The sequence below is a fragment of the Protopterus annectens genome, chromosome 17.part0 (genome assembly GCF_019279795.1).
Source record: "Protopterus annectens isolate FY-2018-M chromosome 17.part0, PAN1.0, whole genome shotgun sequence".
NCBI lineage: Eukaryota > Metazoa > Chordata > Ceratodontiformes > Protopteridae > Protopterus > Protopterus annectens.
The window spans coordinates 27,153,134-27,173,514 of record NC_056751.1 but is presented as its reverse complement, the minus strand read 5'-3'; positions in this window follow the sequence as shown (position 1 = coordinate 27,173,514).

Here is a 20,381-nt window from a genome sequence, read left to right as displayed (position 1 = left end):
TCTCCCCCAGGCTACCAGACCCTCATGCTTGTCTGCTAGCCTCATCACGTGTAACTGCATAAGCACATGGTACTGCCTCATCCAAATCCTTCCCTCTCAGGACATCTGCAGGATGGTAGTTTGGTACCCCTGTTGTCTCAAGACAACCTACTATTGGCATTTTGTCTTTCCCACTTACTGGCTCCCTTACCTTTGGTTCCCTACCTTGCCTCTGTGGACACCTGTATGCCACATGGCCCCACTGGTTGCATTCAAAACATTTAACTCGAGCTCCTGGATGTGTACCAGGACTAGTGGCTTCCCCTGCTACTGGCAGATTCTGTTGGGTCAGTCTGTGCTGCCCACCATGGGTTCCTTTAGACCCATGAGCAGTACTGGGGGTCCCCTTCCTGTGCAGGGTTGCCCTGCTTGCCAGGTATAGGTCTCCCTTCTTCCCCAACTCATCTGAAGTAGCATATTGTCTATCAGCTAACCAGATCCTCGTGTCCTCAGGCAAAGTGCTAAGGGCTTGTTCCCTCACCAAAAGGTCTGAGCTATTCCTATCTAAAGACTGCACCTGTTAGAATACAGAGAAGTGATGTCACTTTTCCAAGCTGGGGCTTATTTGTTTCAGGAGTATTCATTAAAGCTCCATGCAAGCTAAACACTCATTATTTACTTTATTTATTTATTCATTTATTTATTTATCCATCCAGCCTTTGTTGACTGGGTTAGCCCCACAAGGGTAGTAGCCTCTTTTCATGGGGTCCTGAGGTGGTGTTTATACTACTAGGGGAAATTTGGTCAGAGCATTTGGGAACTTCTATAGCCATTGCTGTTGCAAGTGAGACCAATTTTGCAGGAGCACTTCCTGTTTCCTTTCCAGATGTAGAGGTGGCATGAAGAAGCAGCTAGGTAGATGGTGAGAGAAGGAGATAATGGAGTGGGGAGAGAAATGTAGGAGAAAGCAAATAGTGAGAATGAAATATTTGTGCAGGATTATGAGGAGATATTTCAAGAAATCTGTTTGATGGAGATGAGTTAGCAAATGATGAATGTATAAGTACAACCCTCCAGTCAGGAGGGTTTCAGGATGATTAACTTAAATAAATGGTTATGCATAGTGAGCTAGAAATTAAAGGAGGTGATGGTGAGCCAGAAATTAAAGGAGGTGTTTCCTGGGGGGACATTATTGAGAAAATACAAAAGGAGGATGTAGAGACAATCCTGAAGAACAGTGGTAAGATGGAAAAGAAAATGTATGCACAGAAAGTAAAAGAGGGGAGCAAAAGGGGAGTAGCAGAAAAGAAGGCAGAAGAAAATGAAAAACACAAGTATGTGGTAAGGACTCAAAGTAAAGAAGACAAAGAAATGGACAGGTATGAAGTGTAGGACAATGCAATAGGTCCTTTGGGTGTAAAAGCACATACGGTGAGAGAATTTATTTTTATTAAAAAGACTCATTTTGTGTCATTATATTTAAGATTTTTTTTAATGGAAAAGTTTCTTGGACATTATGATAAAAGAAAGACTGTAACTCATGGGATCTTTATGTGATAAAAGCATTTAACAAGAAAACAAAAAAGAATATTCATGTACAATTTTGAAAAGAGGTGGAAAGAGAAACTTTGAAAGGATATTCAAAAACTTTATGTAAAGAAACAATGGACATTACAAGCATTTATGACAAAACAGGTTTATAGACTGTGGGTGGGTATGTTATATTGTGTCAAAAAAAGAAAGAGAAAAAATTATACATATACCAAGCATAATAAGTGTGGAGGGAATAGGAGTGTTGTAAAATACTGAGGACAATCGAAAACATTTTTTGTGGAAAAGAAGAACATTTGATAAGTAACTGTGACAAAAGGAAATGTTATATTTGTGGGGAAATGGGGCATGATACAAAAAATGTGAACAGAAATGTTAAAATGTAACAGAATTGGACATTAATGGATGGATTGCAAACATGACAATAAGAGAAAGGAAAAAGAAAAATAAAGAGAAGAAAATGAAAAAAGAAGAAATTTTAAAAGTGGTAGAAATAGCATACAAATTAGATGAGAAAAAAAGAATAAAGAGGACATAAAAGGTTCTGTAATAAGTGATGAAGAAGATGTGAATTGTGACGCAGTAAAATAGGTTCATAGGTGTGCACTAGGCTAATGGCCCTGGAGCCTTTGCAAGCCTAGCCCATAGAAGTGCCCTAGCATCGTGCCATCTGATGTTAGTTCCCAGTGCCTTTATCAAGAAGAGCCACTGGAGTGATCCCCGAGGTAAACTTTCTATTTCCCATCCACTCATCAAGATTTCTCTTGAAGAGGGCCAGTGAAGTGCTCTGCTTGACATGTATGGGAAGTCTATTCCAGAGCATGGGCAGTCTCTGGGTTATGATCCTGTCCCTCCAGCATGTTCTGTTGATTGTGGTAATGAGGTTGAGGTCTTTGGAGCATGTGGCGTGGAGGGATTGGGATTTCTTTAGATGTAGCATTTCTAACAGAGCTGGATCAGATGTGGCTTTGTCAGTCAAGCAGAGATCGCCTGTTAGTAGACAACATGAGACAGAGAATAGCTGGAGTTTTTTTGAGTCTGTCCATGTAGGACATGTGTTTAAGGCCTAGGATCCTCTTTGTGCGGTACTTTTGTTGTCTTTTCTGCTGTTGTTAACAAAAATCTATTGGTTAAAGGGTAAAAGACAGAAAAAGAAAGTTTAAAGGGTTACATACAAAAAAGGAAAGGAAATGGGTGAAAAAGAATACAAACAGTTAATGCTTGGAGTCTGGTATAATGGTTAAGATGCTTGATACAAAAACACAAGGTACAGTGTTTGATTCCTACTTTTGGGAGAAAAAATGTCTAGGCTTAGAATGGCTTATTATGAAAGTTAGCTTAGCAATTAGCTATGAGTGTATAAAGCCATGAATCTAAGGAAAAAAATTAGACTGCTTTCTATAAACATGAATTGTATTAAGAATATAGTTAAAGAATAGGGATTTTGGAGAGGTATAATACATGTGATGTAGATATAATTATATTAAAAGATCCACATTTTCTAACAAATGAAGAAAGACTGCAACCAGAGAAACTATGTGGAGGAAAGATAATCTGGACTTTAGAAAATAAGAGATGTTCTGGAATAGCTGTATTCTGTTGAAATGCAGTAAAGATATTAGATGTAACTTTAGTAAAAATGGGAAGATTAACAATTGTAGATTTAAAATGGAAAGAACGAGTATATAGAATTATAACATTATATACTTATAGTAATTGTAAAGAAAGGAATAGTTAATTTAAACAGATTATAGACTATTGTGAAAAATATGAATATTATAATAACAACAGACTAAAAATTGTGATTTCAGAGGTAAGTATAAAAAGAAAGGAAATTATATAAGAAAAATGTAAGAGGTAATAAGATGTGGTAAGTTAAAACTTTGGACAACATTTCTTGGACATGCAAAAGGGGTATATATATATATATATATATATATATATATATATATATATATATATATATATATATATATAAAATCTGAAATATATTATTTTATAATATCAGAAGGTTTAGTTATAGAAAAGGGGGAGGTAGATGAAATCAGATTTTCTGATTATTTATTATCTAATATGACCAGAAAAAAAAAGCAAGAAATATATAAAATAGGCAAAGGGATAGAAAGGATAAATGAGGAAGCATGGTTTGAAGAGGGAAAGAGACTAGTAATACAGTTATGGAAAGATCGTATTACTGTGAGAACATTTTATGAAAAAATAGTCTGAATGGTGGATATATTTAAGCAAAAATATAAACAATGATTTTTTTTACAGTGGCAATATGATGTGAGAAAAGTAGAGTAAGAAAAACAATAAAGAACATATAACAATGCATTGAACGATTTAGAATATAATGATAGAAAGCACTTTGACAATGAAAAAGAATTATATGAAAGAAAATGTTCTATAAGCAAAGATATTTTTTACAAGGAAAAAAAGAAGTATCAAGTTACTTAAGCAGATTATTAAGGAAGATGGTTGTGCAATTTCAGAAATAAATGTAAAAGGACAAAAAGAAAGAACTCAGGCAAAGATTATCAAAAAGTGTATTACAATACTTATAATAAATGTTTAAAGAGAAAGGAAGATAATGAAAAAAACATAGAAAGTAAAACAAGCTAACAGAAAAAGAGACTAAAGAGTTGAAAAAGCATATTTCTTTAAATAAGCTACATAATGTATTAGGACAAGTAAATATAGATTTGGATGCAAGATGATGTAATTGGGTTTGAAATGTATAAAAAAGTTAAGGAACTGGATTTTTTAAATATTTTGAATGAATGGTTAAATGAAGGTTTCATGTATAAAGAATTATGTGGTGGAATACATAAATTCATATGGAGTTAGGAAGATAGAAGACAATTTAAAAAATGAAGATCAGTAGTATTGAATAATAATGACTTAAGATGTTTATGAAAATAATACAAAAGATATTTGAAAACAAAATGGGAAATATTATGGAAAATAGTATATATAGTATAAAGGGGAAGGGTTGTCAAGAGTTATTAGTGAAAGAGAAATTGTGGATAATATTATGAATGGAAAACAAGAAGTGAAAATATGATAAGAGACTTTAATAAAGCATTTGATACAACTGGACATGAAATCTTATGGGTAGTTATAAAAGACTATAATGTAAGTGAGAAAGTTACGAAATGATGTACGTCATTGTATAGTAATAATAAAATAAAGATACCTGTAAATGGCTGGTTAAGCCAAAAAGTGCACATGAAGAGTACTCAGGAAGAGATTATGAATAGTGTAGTACAATACATACATGAAATGTTTAAAGAAAAAAGAAGGTATTATAAAAAAAAATGGAATGTAAAAAAGTTAACAGAAAAAGAGAATAAAGAATTGGAAAAGGAGATTTATTTAAAATGAGCTAGATAAAGTATTAGGAAAAGTAAATATAGATTTTCCTGTGGGACGAAATGGAATGGGGTGTGCAATGTTTAAAAATGTAAGGAACTGGCATTTTTTTTAAATATTTTGAATTAATGGTTAAATGAAGGTTTTATGTATAAAGAATTATGTAGGGAATACATAAATCCATATGAAAGAAGGAAGATAGAAGATGATTAAGAAAACCCTGGAGACCAATAGTATTAAATAATAATGATTTTAAGATCTTTATGAAAATAATACAAAATACATTTGAAACCAAAATGGAAAATATTATAGAAGATAGTATATAAAGAATATAGGGGAAGAGTTATCAAGAATTATTAATGACAGGTAAACTGTGGATGATATTATCAATAGAAAAGAAGAAGCAAAAAATCATGATATGAGACCTTAATAAGTCATTTGATACAGTTGGACATGAAATCTTATGTGTAATAAAGAAAGAATATAATGTAAGTGAGAAAGGTATGAAATTATGTATGCCAGCATACAGTAATAATGAAATAAAATATCTGTAAATGGCTAGTTAAACCAAGAGGTACATATGAAAAGCAGTGTAAGACAGGAATGCCCAATGAGTTATATACTCTTTGCATTGGTTATGAATGTGTTAGCACATGAAATAAATTACAAAATGCAGGAGGCAGGGTTTACAACACATGCAGGGTTAAGAATTCTACTTTTATTAACATATACAGATGACACTATAATAACAGATGGCACTATAATAATTGCAAACAAAAAAAAATTGGATAAAAGATGTAATAATTTGCACAAATGAGTATATAATGATTGCAAAAACAATTGGATAAAAGAAGTAGTAATTTGCAGAAATGAATGTCTAGATGTGATAGGGATGGCTTTAAATAAAGTGAAAAGTAAAGGTTTAAGTGATGTAGTAAAGATGGAGGTATATATTTTTCAATGAATAAAATGTCTATGGTAGGAATAAAATTTGAAAATAAAGATGTTAGAAGAATTCAATGGGAAACACAATAGAATAAATAAAACACGCCTATCTTTTCTGGAGAACATATACATTTTCATTTAGAAAAAAATATTATTTGATAAATTCAGTACCTGAATGGGAGATGGCATACTATCAAATGTGGTTATGTCACCAACTGTATTTGAGAAAGAATTATTACAAATATGTTTTTTTTTTTTTTCATTTATATGAGGTTCTACATTAAACCCATTAAAAAGAGGAGTTTTGTATGTAAATAAGGAAGAATGAAGTTTAGGGTTAATTAACCCAGTGGTAGACGCTAATTCATTAAATTTCTACAAAGTGTTAAAGTAGATAAATAAAAAAGCTGTGAGATTAGTAGTAAAATTTTATAAATCTAAGTATGATCATTTTTGGGTTATGGTAAAAAAGAGTAAAAGAGAAAAATGGTGTATAAATGAAGAAATACAATGTTATCAAGAAAAAATATTTTGTGGAAAATCAAAATTGATGATATAAAAAAGATAGAAAGGTATAGTATAAGAAGGTAATGATAAAAATTAGTATCTAAAACCATGGGAAAATCTAACAGATGAAAACATTAAAGCTATAAAAATAAGAAGCAAATGGTGTAATCAGAAAATAGAATGTCAAGATTGTTTGTGGATACTGGCAATAAATAAATTGCCAGTAAAAGTAAATATGTCTTAGAAAAACATAAAAAAGCTCAAGCCTTCATAAACAGCTGCTGCATTTATTGTTCATACTGCAAGTAAGCGCTTTCATTCCAAAAACAATTTACAAGGAACTTCATCAAACAATTGTAAAATAATGACTGCCTGGTTAAATACTTTTAAAACATGACATCACTTCCTGACTCATATTTAAAAGGACAGTGTTTTACTTACACATAAATTACTTGGCTATTTCTCCCCAGTTGCTATAAACACTGTTCAAAATTCTCAGTGTGCATACTGTTTTATGCTTTACTTCTACAATGATTACAGATATCTGGATTTAATTAGGAATCCGTGATAATTTTTTTTTACATACCCCATGTTACCATGTACATTGCAACTAACTCAAGGGAACTTTCAGCTGGCAGCCCTTTTAAATTCTGATCAAGAAGGCTTGGCTGTTCAGTTCTCTATACTGGAATAATTTCTCATTCATTGCTAATAATTATTTTATTTACTTGGGTACTAACAGAGTTTTCCTTTTTACTTTTTGCCTACCATAAAGACAAGGTATTTTTTACCTCAAAATACTTCCCCTTGTTTTATTTATTTATTTTTAAGTGACTTAGAAACAATTACTGGGGAATAGTGTTCATTAGCTCAGTATTTCTCATGTAGGACACTAAACTGAGTCCCATGAGCCTGTTCAGATTATACAGATTTAAACAGATTAGTTTATAACACTAGTGTTCTTTGGCTTCCAAGATTAGCTCTCAGTAACACAAGTTGCTGTTTACATAAAAGCCGTCATTCTGTACTCTGGATGCATGACACATTATACCTGTATTTAACTTAAACTGTGGGCAGTCACTAAATTATGTATACATTTTAATTAATGCTTAATCAAGTATTTCTTCATAATCCCAACATTGACACAGTTGCAAATCATCACTTCATCTTTTTAAAGATAATTCCAATAGCCCTAATATATGCACATTATTAATTCTTTTTTTAAGATTAGTTTTACTGAGTGGGCGAGGGAAATTCTGGGTGTTTTCTGCTTTTGTGTGGTTGGCCCTTATTTATATGAAACTGGGTCTGCATTATCAGTGATTTGAACAACTTCATTATATGCTTAACTAAAAGCTTTAGACCTTTTTTCTTGACACAGCCATTACAGTATCCTTCCTGTTACTGTGATAAACAAGTGTAGCCATGCATAAGAAGTGTACATATTTATACATATGATTATACATATGATTATCATATATACAAATTGTATTAATTATAATATAAAATAATTTAATAATATCCCTTCTATAATATAGCACCACTTGTTAGACTGTGTTTTAAATTTATAGTTTTGAATGTTTTTACAGCAAGCTATGAAACAAAACATATGAACCAATGATGACAAACTGCCCAATTCAGAACATTTCAACCATAAAAGGCCACTTAAACTTCTGTTGTTACAATCCACCAATGTCAGTCAGTATGCACAATCTCTGCAGAAGTAAAAGTCATCTGAATAATTCCACAGTAAAGAGATCTGAAACTAATAAAGAGGTTGTTGCAAGAAAACAACTTTATATTTCAGTGTTTCATCTACAAATTCAGTGCCTACTGCCCTTAAAGAATAAATTGCCCATGCTACATTAAAAAAATGGTAAGCTGGTATATTGCAATAGAGAATGGGTGGCAAGCTGAAAAACAGGTTCATAGTTACTGGGCATTTCATACTCAGGACTGTAGCAGAACCTATAGCCTTCTACACCAAGATGCAAGTATGCTACCTGCTGTGCTACTAACACTGCTTTAAAATTCTATATGACAATAGTGATACCATTTGCTGAACAAAACAGTTGTACATTTTAAGCAAACTTAGCATGAGCAGCAGTAAATTTATCTTCCCTTGAAGCTCACAATTCCTTAAAAATGCACTTGAAAATAAATTCCACCTGCCAACTCTAACTAGGGCATTTCACTCGCTGTCACACACACACCCCTCATCATCTTAGTGCAAGAAATCTGGACAAAGCCTAAAATAAACAGGGACAGATTATAAATATTGCCCTTATGAACTTAGAAAATTGGTAAAAACAACATAATTTGTTAGTATGCATTTTTCTAAAGGATATGACATCTAAAACTCAAACATCTTACTATTTAGCAACTTCAATCCTTTTAGGAGGAATATGGGGCAAAAATCTGGACATTCTGCAAAAACCTGGACAGCTGAGGGGTATGCTACCTCACTCTTACACATACATACACACAGACACTCACAAAGGCCCCAAACAAGGAACACATTTAGAAAGTAGCTAGAACAGAATTTGTGTTAATAACCTTCAGAAAATGCATTCTAAGTCTGAAACTCCAATGCATGTCATTATTTAGTAACTTTAATTCTTAGCTCATCTCAGTGATTTGTCAAAAACAGAATGTTTATGATGAACAGACCAAAAATGTAAGGCAGAAATCTAGACATTTTAAGGATACTAAAAAAACCAGACAAATATAAATGACCGCAATCTTTGTTTTGCTTTTGAATTGAGACAATTCATCATGCAATGCAGAACAGGCCCTGTTCTGCTGATGGAAGTCAAGATTTGCTGTAGGGCTGTAGTAGAAATAGTGCTTGAAATCTATGCTCTTGAGCATTACTCACTGGGAGAGCTGTTATGAAAGTCTTTTTTTTTCGCACCATCCCCACGTTTGCTATGTAATTCAACAAACACGTTTTTTTGTGTGCATTTTCAGTTTCATATATATTTTAACAAATTGCTTAACAAAGGAAATGAGGTTTTGAAAGCCTATTTGAGATGTCTGTCTTTGTCAAATAAAAAGATTAATCACCACATTTTTCCTCTGAACTGACAAGAACAAATAAAAATATTGCACACAATTATCACACCACACCTAATTTTACCACATTTGTAGAACAAATAGTGGCCTACGTTTCACTGGTTTGAGAAGCGGTGAATCATCACTTTCTGCAGATTTTTTCCCTTTACTAAGTGCTAGTGAAATAAATAGATACATCCCAAAAGCTACATATAACTTAAAGGAAACTAGGGCTGCCTACTTCATCCCGGTTTTAACTATGGGTCATTAAGGAACATTCACTATGTAGTGATTTTTCAGGGATCTCTTTCAAATTCCTTCAGGTAAAAGAAATTAGGACTTTTATAGCATGCACTTGGTTATCAGCTCTTCATAAATGTTAATGTGGTCTTGAGTATGTACGAGTGTGACCACATCATTACATGAAAGTATGAGCGACTGGTGCATATATGTATAATATATATATGTTTGTGGATGTGTGTGTGTGTGTGTGTGTGTGTGTGTGTGTGTGTGTGTGTGTGTGTGTGTGTGTGCGCGCGCATCTGTGTGTAGATGTGTAGGTATGTATATGGAGAACTATGTGTCTTGTTTGCCTGTCTTGTCTACATGATGACTGTTTCTGTGGGTATGATTGTGACTCTGTGAGTGTATTTGCCAATGTGTGAGTAGCAATAAAGAAGAGCAAATACATTATGACATAGTGATGTTTATACACAAATCTTCAGAACAGTGGAAAAATGCACTTGAAGTTTATATAGTTTGGTGAGAAAAGTATGTGTTTTGCTTTGTAAAGACATTGCAGAAAAATGCAAATGATCTACAGAATATAGCAAACCATTACGTGCTCTTAAAAGTAATAGCAGCATGGTTTGAAAAGTCACTTTTTTTCTGCTGGATAATTGAGATACCCACCCTCCCATAGATTGCTATTGGAATTAAGCACCTATTTTCATTTAGAAAACCTATAAATCTAATTACCTACATCTTAAAATGCACAAACGTAGACTTTTTAATGTTCTTTTTTATCAGTAAACATTTATGTAACAAAGCATTCAGGTTATATTGGTAATCTCCACACACACACACACACACACACACACACACACACACACACACACACACACACACACACACACACCTATTTCTTTCACACACCTCTTAAACACTTAAAACACACACACACACACCTACCTCTCACTTGTACATTCGACCTTAATAAATGTTAATAGCATCTCCTCCTTCTCTGAAACATAAATCATGGCTTAAAAACAATGATCCCAATTTACACACCTTCTTTCTACCTGCAATCTCACCTATGATCCCAGGACAGACAACAGAGTAGGGAGTGGAACAATGCTCATCTTAATCCTAAGATTCTTGTCAAAGACAATGCCGCCTTGGACTCCAGTCTCAACTGGATACTTTTAAAGTTCTTCTGATTTAAAAACAAGCCACTCCTACTTGCCATCACTTATGTTCCGCCCCTTCTCTCAACAGTTCAAACCTGACATCATAATTTTAGCCTCACCAAAGCATAACTCATTCTTAAAGTCATTTCAACATCTCTTAAGCATAAATAACATGTCCAGATTCCTTCCTGATCTTGGTCTCATTCAATTACTTGCTGAAACAACACAACTTAATCTATATTCTAACCACCACTCCCTCCACTATTTTCTAATTATCAACAATTCCACCATAACCGTTCATTCCCACTTTCAGTGATTGTCTGCCTTCAAACCTGGTAATAAACTTTAAAAAATAATCAGTTAAGTAAAACTAATTCAGACCAAATTAAAATTGCATTTCTTCTCTATGAACAGGTCTCTCTCATTTTTTCCCCAACACCCCAACAAGACAGCCACACCCTAACTCATCTTCAGCTTCAAGAGAAATTATTTTCCCTAACTAATATTATCCAAACACAGAAAATTGTCTGGCTGACAAATGAGCTTAAGCACCTTCTGAAGTTCAGATATGGATTGTAGCACAACTAGAATCACAATGTAATCCCTCAGACTAAGGAACAGTTTGTCACATTGCATAACTGGTGCCAGAGCCACGGCCTAAAGTTAAATGCCAAAAATGCATAGTCATACCCTCGGGAAAAACAAGGTTACCCCTAGCTACCAAATAGATGGCAATCCACTGAGCACAGAAGAAGTTATCAGGGACCTGGGGACCCAGGTTGATAGTAGTCTGTCATTCGACACCCATGTAGCTAAAGTAGTCAGGAAGACCTTCTACATTGCCCACCTTATCATGAAGGGATTCTCATCTAGATCAAGAGAGGTCATAGTCTCCCTTTACTCATCACTCATCAGACCAATGATTGAGTACAATGCCCCATTGAATGTATCTGACCCGACACTTGCAGCAGCTGGAGGCCACAAAGTTCCTCACCAAAAGGATAAAGGGTCTCAAAAATCTGTCCTATGCTGCCGACTGAAAGAACTCCAGCTCTATTCAGTAAACACGCTTGCTCAGTGGTCACCTTTCCCTAACATACAAGGCCATGTCAACCCCAGATTTGATGAATATGCTTCCCCTCAAAAATCTAGATCCATCAGAGCCACAAGGCGGAGACTTAAACCTCGACACGGCTATTAATAGGGCGTGCTGGAGGGATAGATTCATCACCAAAGACTCCTATGCTGTGGAACAAAATCCCGGTACATGTGAGGCAGAGCACCTCGCTGGCCTTGTTCAAGAGAAATCTTGACCAATGGATGGGAGATCGCAGATATACCCCAGGGATTACCTCAGTGTCACTGCTCGACAGAGGCACAGCAAAATAATGGGTATAGTTCCCCATACTAAAGGGGTGGCGTAAGCCAAAAGCGATAGGCTTGTAAATGCCCTCGGGCAGATAGCCTAGTATGAACCTATGAACCTATGAACCTATAATCTTTCCAAGCAATCTTTATGCAGGCATAAAACCAGGCAACCTAATTTTAAACAGTTTCCACACTGTGGAAACTTAAATGTTTTTGGCAGGAGGTAAACCATCAAACTACAACATGTCTCCTGATAATCTATACTGTTCTGAAGGCCAATCTACCTCAACTCAATTCAGACTATTCTACTCATTCCACCCAGTTACCCCCCCACCCTCATATATTCATAGCACCCATTCTGCTTTAAACAGGTAAGCTGCAAACACATTGAACCCCTGCTGGACCAGATTCATCTGAATGCCACCACAGGACCTGACCATCTTAATCATAGATTTATATTCTACTGCAAATATTACCTTACCATTCCTCTACTAGAACTATATAATGTGTATACAACTAAAAATATTCTCCATCTGGAAAACAGCATTAGCAAAACTGCTGCCAAAACAAGCAAACCCTGTAAATGCCTCACAACCATGTCCTATTTTACATATTTTTAGTAAAATTTGGGAAAAGATTATACAACCTTCTCTCCTTAAAGCAACATGGCTTTTGGAGGCAGAGCTAACCAACCAGTGGTGTAAACCATAGCTCTAGATGACTGTCACTGTGTTGAAGTGACATCCCAAACCATGTGCAAAATAGGAAAAAAGGCAATGTGGATGGATGGATGAAAGGAACACTACCATGACCCTCTATGAACCTTAACAAATGGGAAATTTCCAATCATCAATAAAGGCAAGTTGACTTGCCTACTTAATTTTCTCTGTTTTTATAAATGACCTACCAGATGACCTCTCATTTTTATATCTGATTTTGTACACAGATATGGTTTTCTATAGATCCAGCCTTTCTCACTTTCTTATCAGATGTATAAACAAACTGCTATTAAATACCATTAAGTCAAAAACCACCAGATCTATAAACTACCAAGATATTAGATTCATTACAGACACTCCTAGTGAAATAACTACATCCTGAAAATATCTAGGTATAAGACTGGACCAAACCCTTAACTTCCAGACTTGTATAGGGAAAAAATAATTAAAAATTCTTTACTTTTCAGAACTAGGAAAATCTGTCCTTATATAACCTTGCCATAAGGTTTGCTGTAAGCAAACAAGCTCTTCTTGCTCAGTTTGAATATGGCATTATGATATTTGTTGCATCTTTCAGCAACATACACCCACCCTAGACCATCTCAAATAAAATATACTGTTTAATCTAAAGCTTCTCTACCTATGACTACCACTGTCTTAATTGGAAGCCATATGGTTTTGAAAAAGTAAGGAAAGGGTGAACCTCTTACTCAACCTACCTCTTTTCAAGCTATTACAATTTTTAAACATAGTTCCCCTTTCAACAAAGCATCTTACAAAAGCTTCAACTGACCACCTTAGAAACATTCTTAAACAGATTTCACCCTACTAGCCCCCAAAAATGAAACTACATTACCGTAGTCCAAGCGTGACATCTCCAGAAATTCAAATTCAGTGTGGAAGATAACGTAATCCATCAGTTGCACAGACAGAGAGGCGTAAACAAGTCACAAACACCTGCTCCGTCTGTGCAACTATACATAAAGGTGTTCTTAAAGAAGAATGCCCTTAAAAAAAAAAAAAAAAAAAATGAATCTCCGGCCATCCGGTTCCAGGAGGTGCAAGTGCACCTTGCACCTGCCTGTGGCCGCCTTTGCAATAGGGGGTCTGCTTGTGGGAGCATGTACGCAAATATCGTCATGCTAGAATGGGAGAAAAGATTTTTAATGAAATCTCAATACTTCCCATTCTGCCACCTATATACCCGCTTCCCGGATGATATTTTTATTCTATAGAGTGGACCTGAACAATGTATAAAGCCATTCCTTCAATATATTAACAACTCAACCCCTTTTTATAAATTTACACACACTGTAAAAGAGGTAGAAATTGCTTATTTGGATGTTTTGCTAAAGAACAACATTGAGAAAAACAAGTTTCTGTCTCAGATCTTTCAAAAAGCAACTTATTCCAATATTTTTTTTGCATTTCACGAGTTGCCACCTGTTTCCACAAAAATGAGGTGTTCTAAGCAATTTGTTAGAGCAGCACGAATGGTCACTCAGTATGAAAGGTTTATAGATGAATGCCATAATCTTTGAGATATGTTTATCAGAAGGGGCTACTCCCATTCCCTGGTTGAAAATATCATGAATGAGGTCATTAAGAAAAGAGAAAATGTCCATCTCATACCTCTAATGAAATCTAATGACAATATGTGTGTTAATGGTATTTTTGACTTGTCTGAAGATGAACAGGTACATATTACCAACAATCCTGTAGATAACTATCAAGTTGTAAGTGTTACTCTTTTTTGCAACAGTTTCTTTCTTCTGTTGTAAAGTTTGTTTATGGCAGGGGACCACCATATTGGCTTCCTTTTTTGAAGGATAGCATCTTGGTTCTGTTAGGGATTGCACGATCCATGCACTCGTGTAAGTGCTTATAAAGTGCATTCATGTAGGATTCAGCAGTCTTACCTCTATTGTCCATCTGCATGGGTATTGTGAAGCTTTCCACTTCTGTCTTAAGAAGTGTGAAGTTGGCTTTGGAGAAATCTTTTACGGTGGTTTACCTAATGGGAGATAGGAGCAGGATGTGGATGTCTATGGGTGATTAGCTTGTGGTCAGATCTGACCAGTGAGAAACTGACCTCTGGTGTGGAACACTGGTTGCCCATGTTGGTAATGACCAGGCCTAGGATATTGCTGCCCCTGGTGGGGGTGTGGATAAGTTCATCCAAGGCGTTGGAATTTATGAATTCCAGAAAACGTTGAGCAAAAGAGTTGGTACATGAATAGTTTTCTCAGTTAATGGTGGAGTGGTTGAAATCACCCATTATTAAGGTGTTAGGTTGCACCTTAATATTTTCCAGTGTATCAAGAAATGAGGAATGGGAATCCTAAGGCATAGTGGGGGATCTGTAGCAAGCTACAATTTGGATTGCGGTCTTGCCCAGAGTTAGTTGCACTTGGATAATCTCAGATGCATTATGCTGAGCAACTAGCAGGGAGGTGTGGATATCCTTAATGAATATGGAGATGCCTCCACCTTTTGTGTTTCAGTCCAGGTTAGGTGCCAAAAGGTGTGGTAAGAATTATAGCCTGGAATAATTAGCCCTTGCAAGTCTTAAACCCAGGATCCTGCACACCATAGCCACTGCAATTTATCACTAAGCCATCTGAGCTGTAGTGGTAAGAAAAGCATTCTACATTGTGTATCTCATAAATAAGGGATCCACGATCAGGAAGGTTATTGCTCCACTGTACTTGACCCTTGTCTGACCATTAATTGAGTATAATGCTCCCTTCTGTATGTACCTTACCAGACACCTGCAGCAACTGGGGAAACCACAGAGGTTTCTAACTAAGAGAATCCAGGGCCTCCAAAACATGACATATATGAAAAGACTGAAAGCCATGTCACTGCACTCTATATCATACAGGCTGCTGAGAGGTGACCTGTGCCTAGCCTATAGAGCAGTCTGGGAACCTGCCCTAGTGAAAATTCTGCACATCTGACAAGAATAACTGACTCCAGGGATCTCAACCTGTGATATTAATAGAACATACTGGAAAGACAGATATATCTCCCAGCGATTTACACTCCTTCTGGAATAAGCTCCCACTCCATGTGAAGCAGAGCTTCTCAATGACCTTATTCAAGTGCAACCTTGATAACTGGATGGGTCATCATAAATTCACCCCAGGGGTGCCACCTATGTCCCTCATGGACAGGGGCAGTCACTGGTTTGAGAAGCGGTGAATCAACACTTTCTGCAGATTTTTTCCCTTTACTAAGTGCTAGTGAAATAAATAGATACATCCCAAAAGCTACATATAACTTAAAGGAAACTAGGGCTGCCTACTTCATCCCGGTTTTAACTATGGGTCATTAAGGAACATTCACTATGTAGTGATTTTTCAGGGATCTCTTTCAAATTCCTTCAGGTAAAAGAAATTAGGACTTTTATAGCATGCACTTGGTTATCAGCTCTTCATAAATGTTAATGTGGTCTTGAGTATGCAGTGTGACCACATCATTACATAGTATGAGCGACTGGTGCATATATGTATAATATATATATGTTTGTGGATGTGTGTGTGTGTGTGTGTGTGTGTGTGTGTGTGTGTGTGTGTGCGCGCGCATCTGTGTGTAGATGTGTAGGTATGTATATGGAGAACTATGTGTCTGTTTGCCTGTCTTGTCTACATGATGACTGTTTCTGTGGGTATGATTGTGACTCTGTGAGTGTATTTGCCAATGTGTGAGTAGCAATAAAGAAGAGCAAATACATTATGACATAGTGATGTTTATACACAAATCTTCAGAACAGTGGAAAAATGCACTTGAAGTTTATATAGTTTGGTGAGAAAAGTATGTGTTTTGCTTTGTAAAGACATTGCAGAAAAATGCAAATGATCTACAGAATATAGCAAACCATTACGTGCTCTTAAAAGTAATAGCAGCATGGTTTGAAAAGTCACTTTTTCTGCTGGATAATTGAGATACCCACCCTCCCATAGATTGCTATTGGAATTAAGCACCTATTTTCATTTAGAAAACCTATAAATCTAATTACCTACATCTTAAAATGCACAAACGTAGACTTTTTAATGTTCTTTTTTATCAGTAAACATTTATGTAACAAAGCATTCAGGTTATATTGGTAATCTCCACGCGCACACACACACACACACACACACACACACACACACACACACACACACACACACACACACACCCCTACCTATTTCTTTCACACACCTCTTAAACACTTAAAACACACAAGCACACACCTACCTCTCACTTGTACATTCGACCTTAATAAATGTTAATAGCATCTCCTCCCCTTCTCTGAAACATAAATCATGGCTTAAAAACAATGATCCCAATTTACACACCTTCTTTCTACCTGCAATCTCACCTATGATCCCAGGACAGACAACAGAGTAGGGAGTGGAACAATGCTCATCTTAATCCTAAGATTCTTGTCAAAGACAATGCCGCCTTGGACTCCAGTCTCAACTGGATACTTTTAAAGTTCTTCTGATTTAAAAACAAGCCACTCCTACTTGCCATCACTTATGTTCCGCCCCTTCTCTCAACAGTTCAAACCTGACATCATAATTTTAGCCTCACCAAAGCATAACTCATTCTTAAAGTCATTTCAACATCTCTTAAGCATAAATAACATGTCCAGATTCCTTCCTGATCTTGGTCTCATTCAATTACTTGCTGAAACAACACAACTTAATCTATATTCTAACCACCACTCCCTCCTCTATTTTCTAATTATCAACAATTCCACCATAACCGTTCATTCCCACTTTCAGTGATTGTCTGCCTTCAAACCTGGTAATAAACATTAAAAAATAATCAGTTAAGTAAAATTAATTCAGACCAAATTAAAATTGCATCTCTTCTCTATGAACAGGTCTCTCTCATTTTTTTCCCCAACACCCCAACAAGACAGCCACACCCTAACTCATCTTCAGCTTCAAGAGAAATTATTTTCCCTAACTAATATTATCCAAACACAGAAAATTGTCTGGCTGACAAATGAGCTTAAGCACCTTCTGAAGTTCAGATATGGATTGTAGCACAACTAGAATCACAACGTAATCCCTCAGACTAAGGAACAGTTTGTCACATTGCATAACTGGTGCCAGAGCCACGGCCTAAAGTTAAATGCCAAAAAATGCATAGTCATACCCTTCGGGAAAAACAAGGTTACCCCTAGCTACCAAATAGATGGCAATCCACTGAGCACAGAAGAAGTTATCAGGGACCTGGGGACCCAGGTTGATAGTAGTCTGTCATTCGACACCCATGTAGCTAAAGTAGTCAGGAAGACCTTCTACATTGCCCACCTTATCATGAAGGGATTCTCATCTAGATCAAGGGAGGTCATAGTCTCCCTTTACTCATCACTCATCAGACCAATGATTGAGTACAATGCCCCATTCGGAATGTATCTGACCCGACACTTGCAGCAGCTGGAGAGGCCACAAAAGTTCCTCACCAAAAGGATAAAGGGTCTCAAAAATCTGTCCTATGCTGCCCGACTGAAAGAACTCCAGCTCTATTCAGTCGCTTACCGCTCGCTTCTGAATATGCTTCACCTCAAAAAATCTAGATCCATCAGAGCCACAAGGGCGGGAGACTTAAACCTCGACACGGCTATTAATAGGACGTGCTGGAGGGATAGATTCATCACCCAAAGACTCCCTATGCTGTGGAACAAAATCCCGGTACATGTGAGGCAGAGCACCTCGCTGGCCTTGTTCAAGAGAAATCTTGACCAATGGATGGGAGATCGCAGATATACCCCAGGGATTACCTCAGTGTCACTGCTCGACAGAGGCACAGCAAAATAATGGGTATAGTTCCCCATACTAAAGGGGTGGCGTAAGCCACAAAACGATGGGCTAGGCTTGTAAATGCCCTCGGGCAGATAGCCTAGTATGAACCTATGAACCTATGAACCTATAATCTTTCCAAGCAATCTTTATGCAGGCATAAAACCAGGCAACCTAATTTTAAACAGTTTCCACACTGTGGAAACTTAAATGTTTTTGGCAGGAGGTAAACCATCAAACTACAACATGTCTCCTGATAATCTATACTGTTCTGAAGGCCAATCTACCTCAACTCATTTCAGACTATTCTAGTCCTTCCACTCAGTTACCCCCCCCCCCCACCCTCATATATTCATAGCACCCATTCTGCTTTAAACAGGTAAGCTGCAAACACATTGAACCCCTGCTGGACCAGATTCATCTGAATGCCACCACAGGACCTGACCATCTTAATCATAGATTTATATTCTACTGCAAATATTACCTTACCATTCCTCTACTAGAACTATATAATGTGTATACAACTAAAAATATTCTCCATCTGGAAAACAGCATTAGCAAAACTGCTGCCAAAACAAGCAAACCCTGTAAATGCCTCACAACCATGTCCTATTTTACATATTTTTAGTAAAATTTGGGAAAAGATTATACAACCTTCTCTCCTTAAAGCAACATGGCTTTTGGAGAGGCAGAGCTAGCCAACCAGTGGTGTAAACCATAGCTCTAGATGACTGTCACTGTGTTGAAGTGACATCCCAAACCCATGTGCAAAATAGGAAAAAAGGCAATGTGGATGGATGGATGAAAGGAACACTACCATGACCCTCTATGAACCTTAACAAATGGGAAATTTCCAATCATCAATAAAGGCAAGTTGACTTGCCTACTTAATTTTCTCTGTTTTTATAAATGACCTACCAGATGACCTCTCATTTTTATATCTGATTTTGTACACAGATATGGTTTTCTATAGATCCAGCCTTTCTCACTTTCTTATCAGATGTATAAACAAACTGCTATTAAATACCATTAAGTCAAAAACCACCAGATCTATAAACTACCAAGATATTAGACTCATTACAGACACTCCTAGTGAAATAACTACATCCTGAAAATATCTAGGTATAAGACTGGACCAAACCCTTAACTTCCAGACTTGTATAGGGAAAAAATAATTAAAAATTCTTTACTTTTCAGAACTAGGAAAATCTGTCCTTATATAACCTTGCCATAAGGTTTGCTGTAAGCAAACAAGCTCTTCTTGCTCAGTTTGAATATGGCATTATGATATTTGTTGCATCTTTCAGCAACATACACCCACCCTAGACCATCTCAAATAAAATATACTGTTTAATCTAAAGCTTCTCTACCTATGACTACCACTGTCTTAATTGGAAGCCATATGGTTTTGAAAAAGTAAGGAAAGGGTGAACCTCTTACTCAACCTACCTCTTTTCAAGCTATTACAATTTTTAAACATAGTTCCCCTTTCAACAAAGCATCTTACAAAAGCTTCAACTGACCACCTTAGAAAACATTCTTAAACAGATTTCACCCTACTAGCCCCCCAAAAAATGAAACTACATTACCGTAGTCCAAACGTGACATCTCCAGAAATTCAAATTCAGTGTGGAAGATAACGTAATCCATCAGTTGCACAGACAGAGAAGACGTAA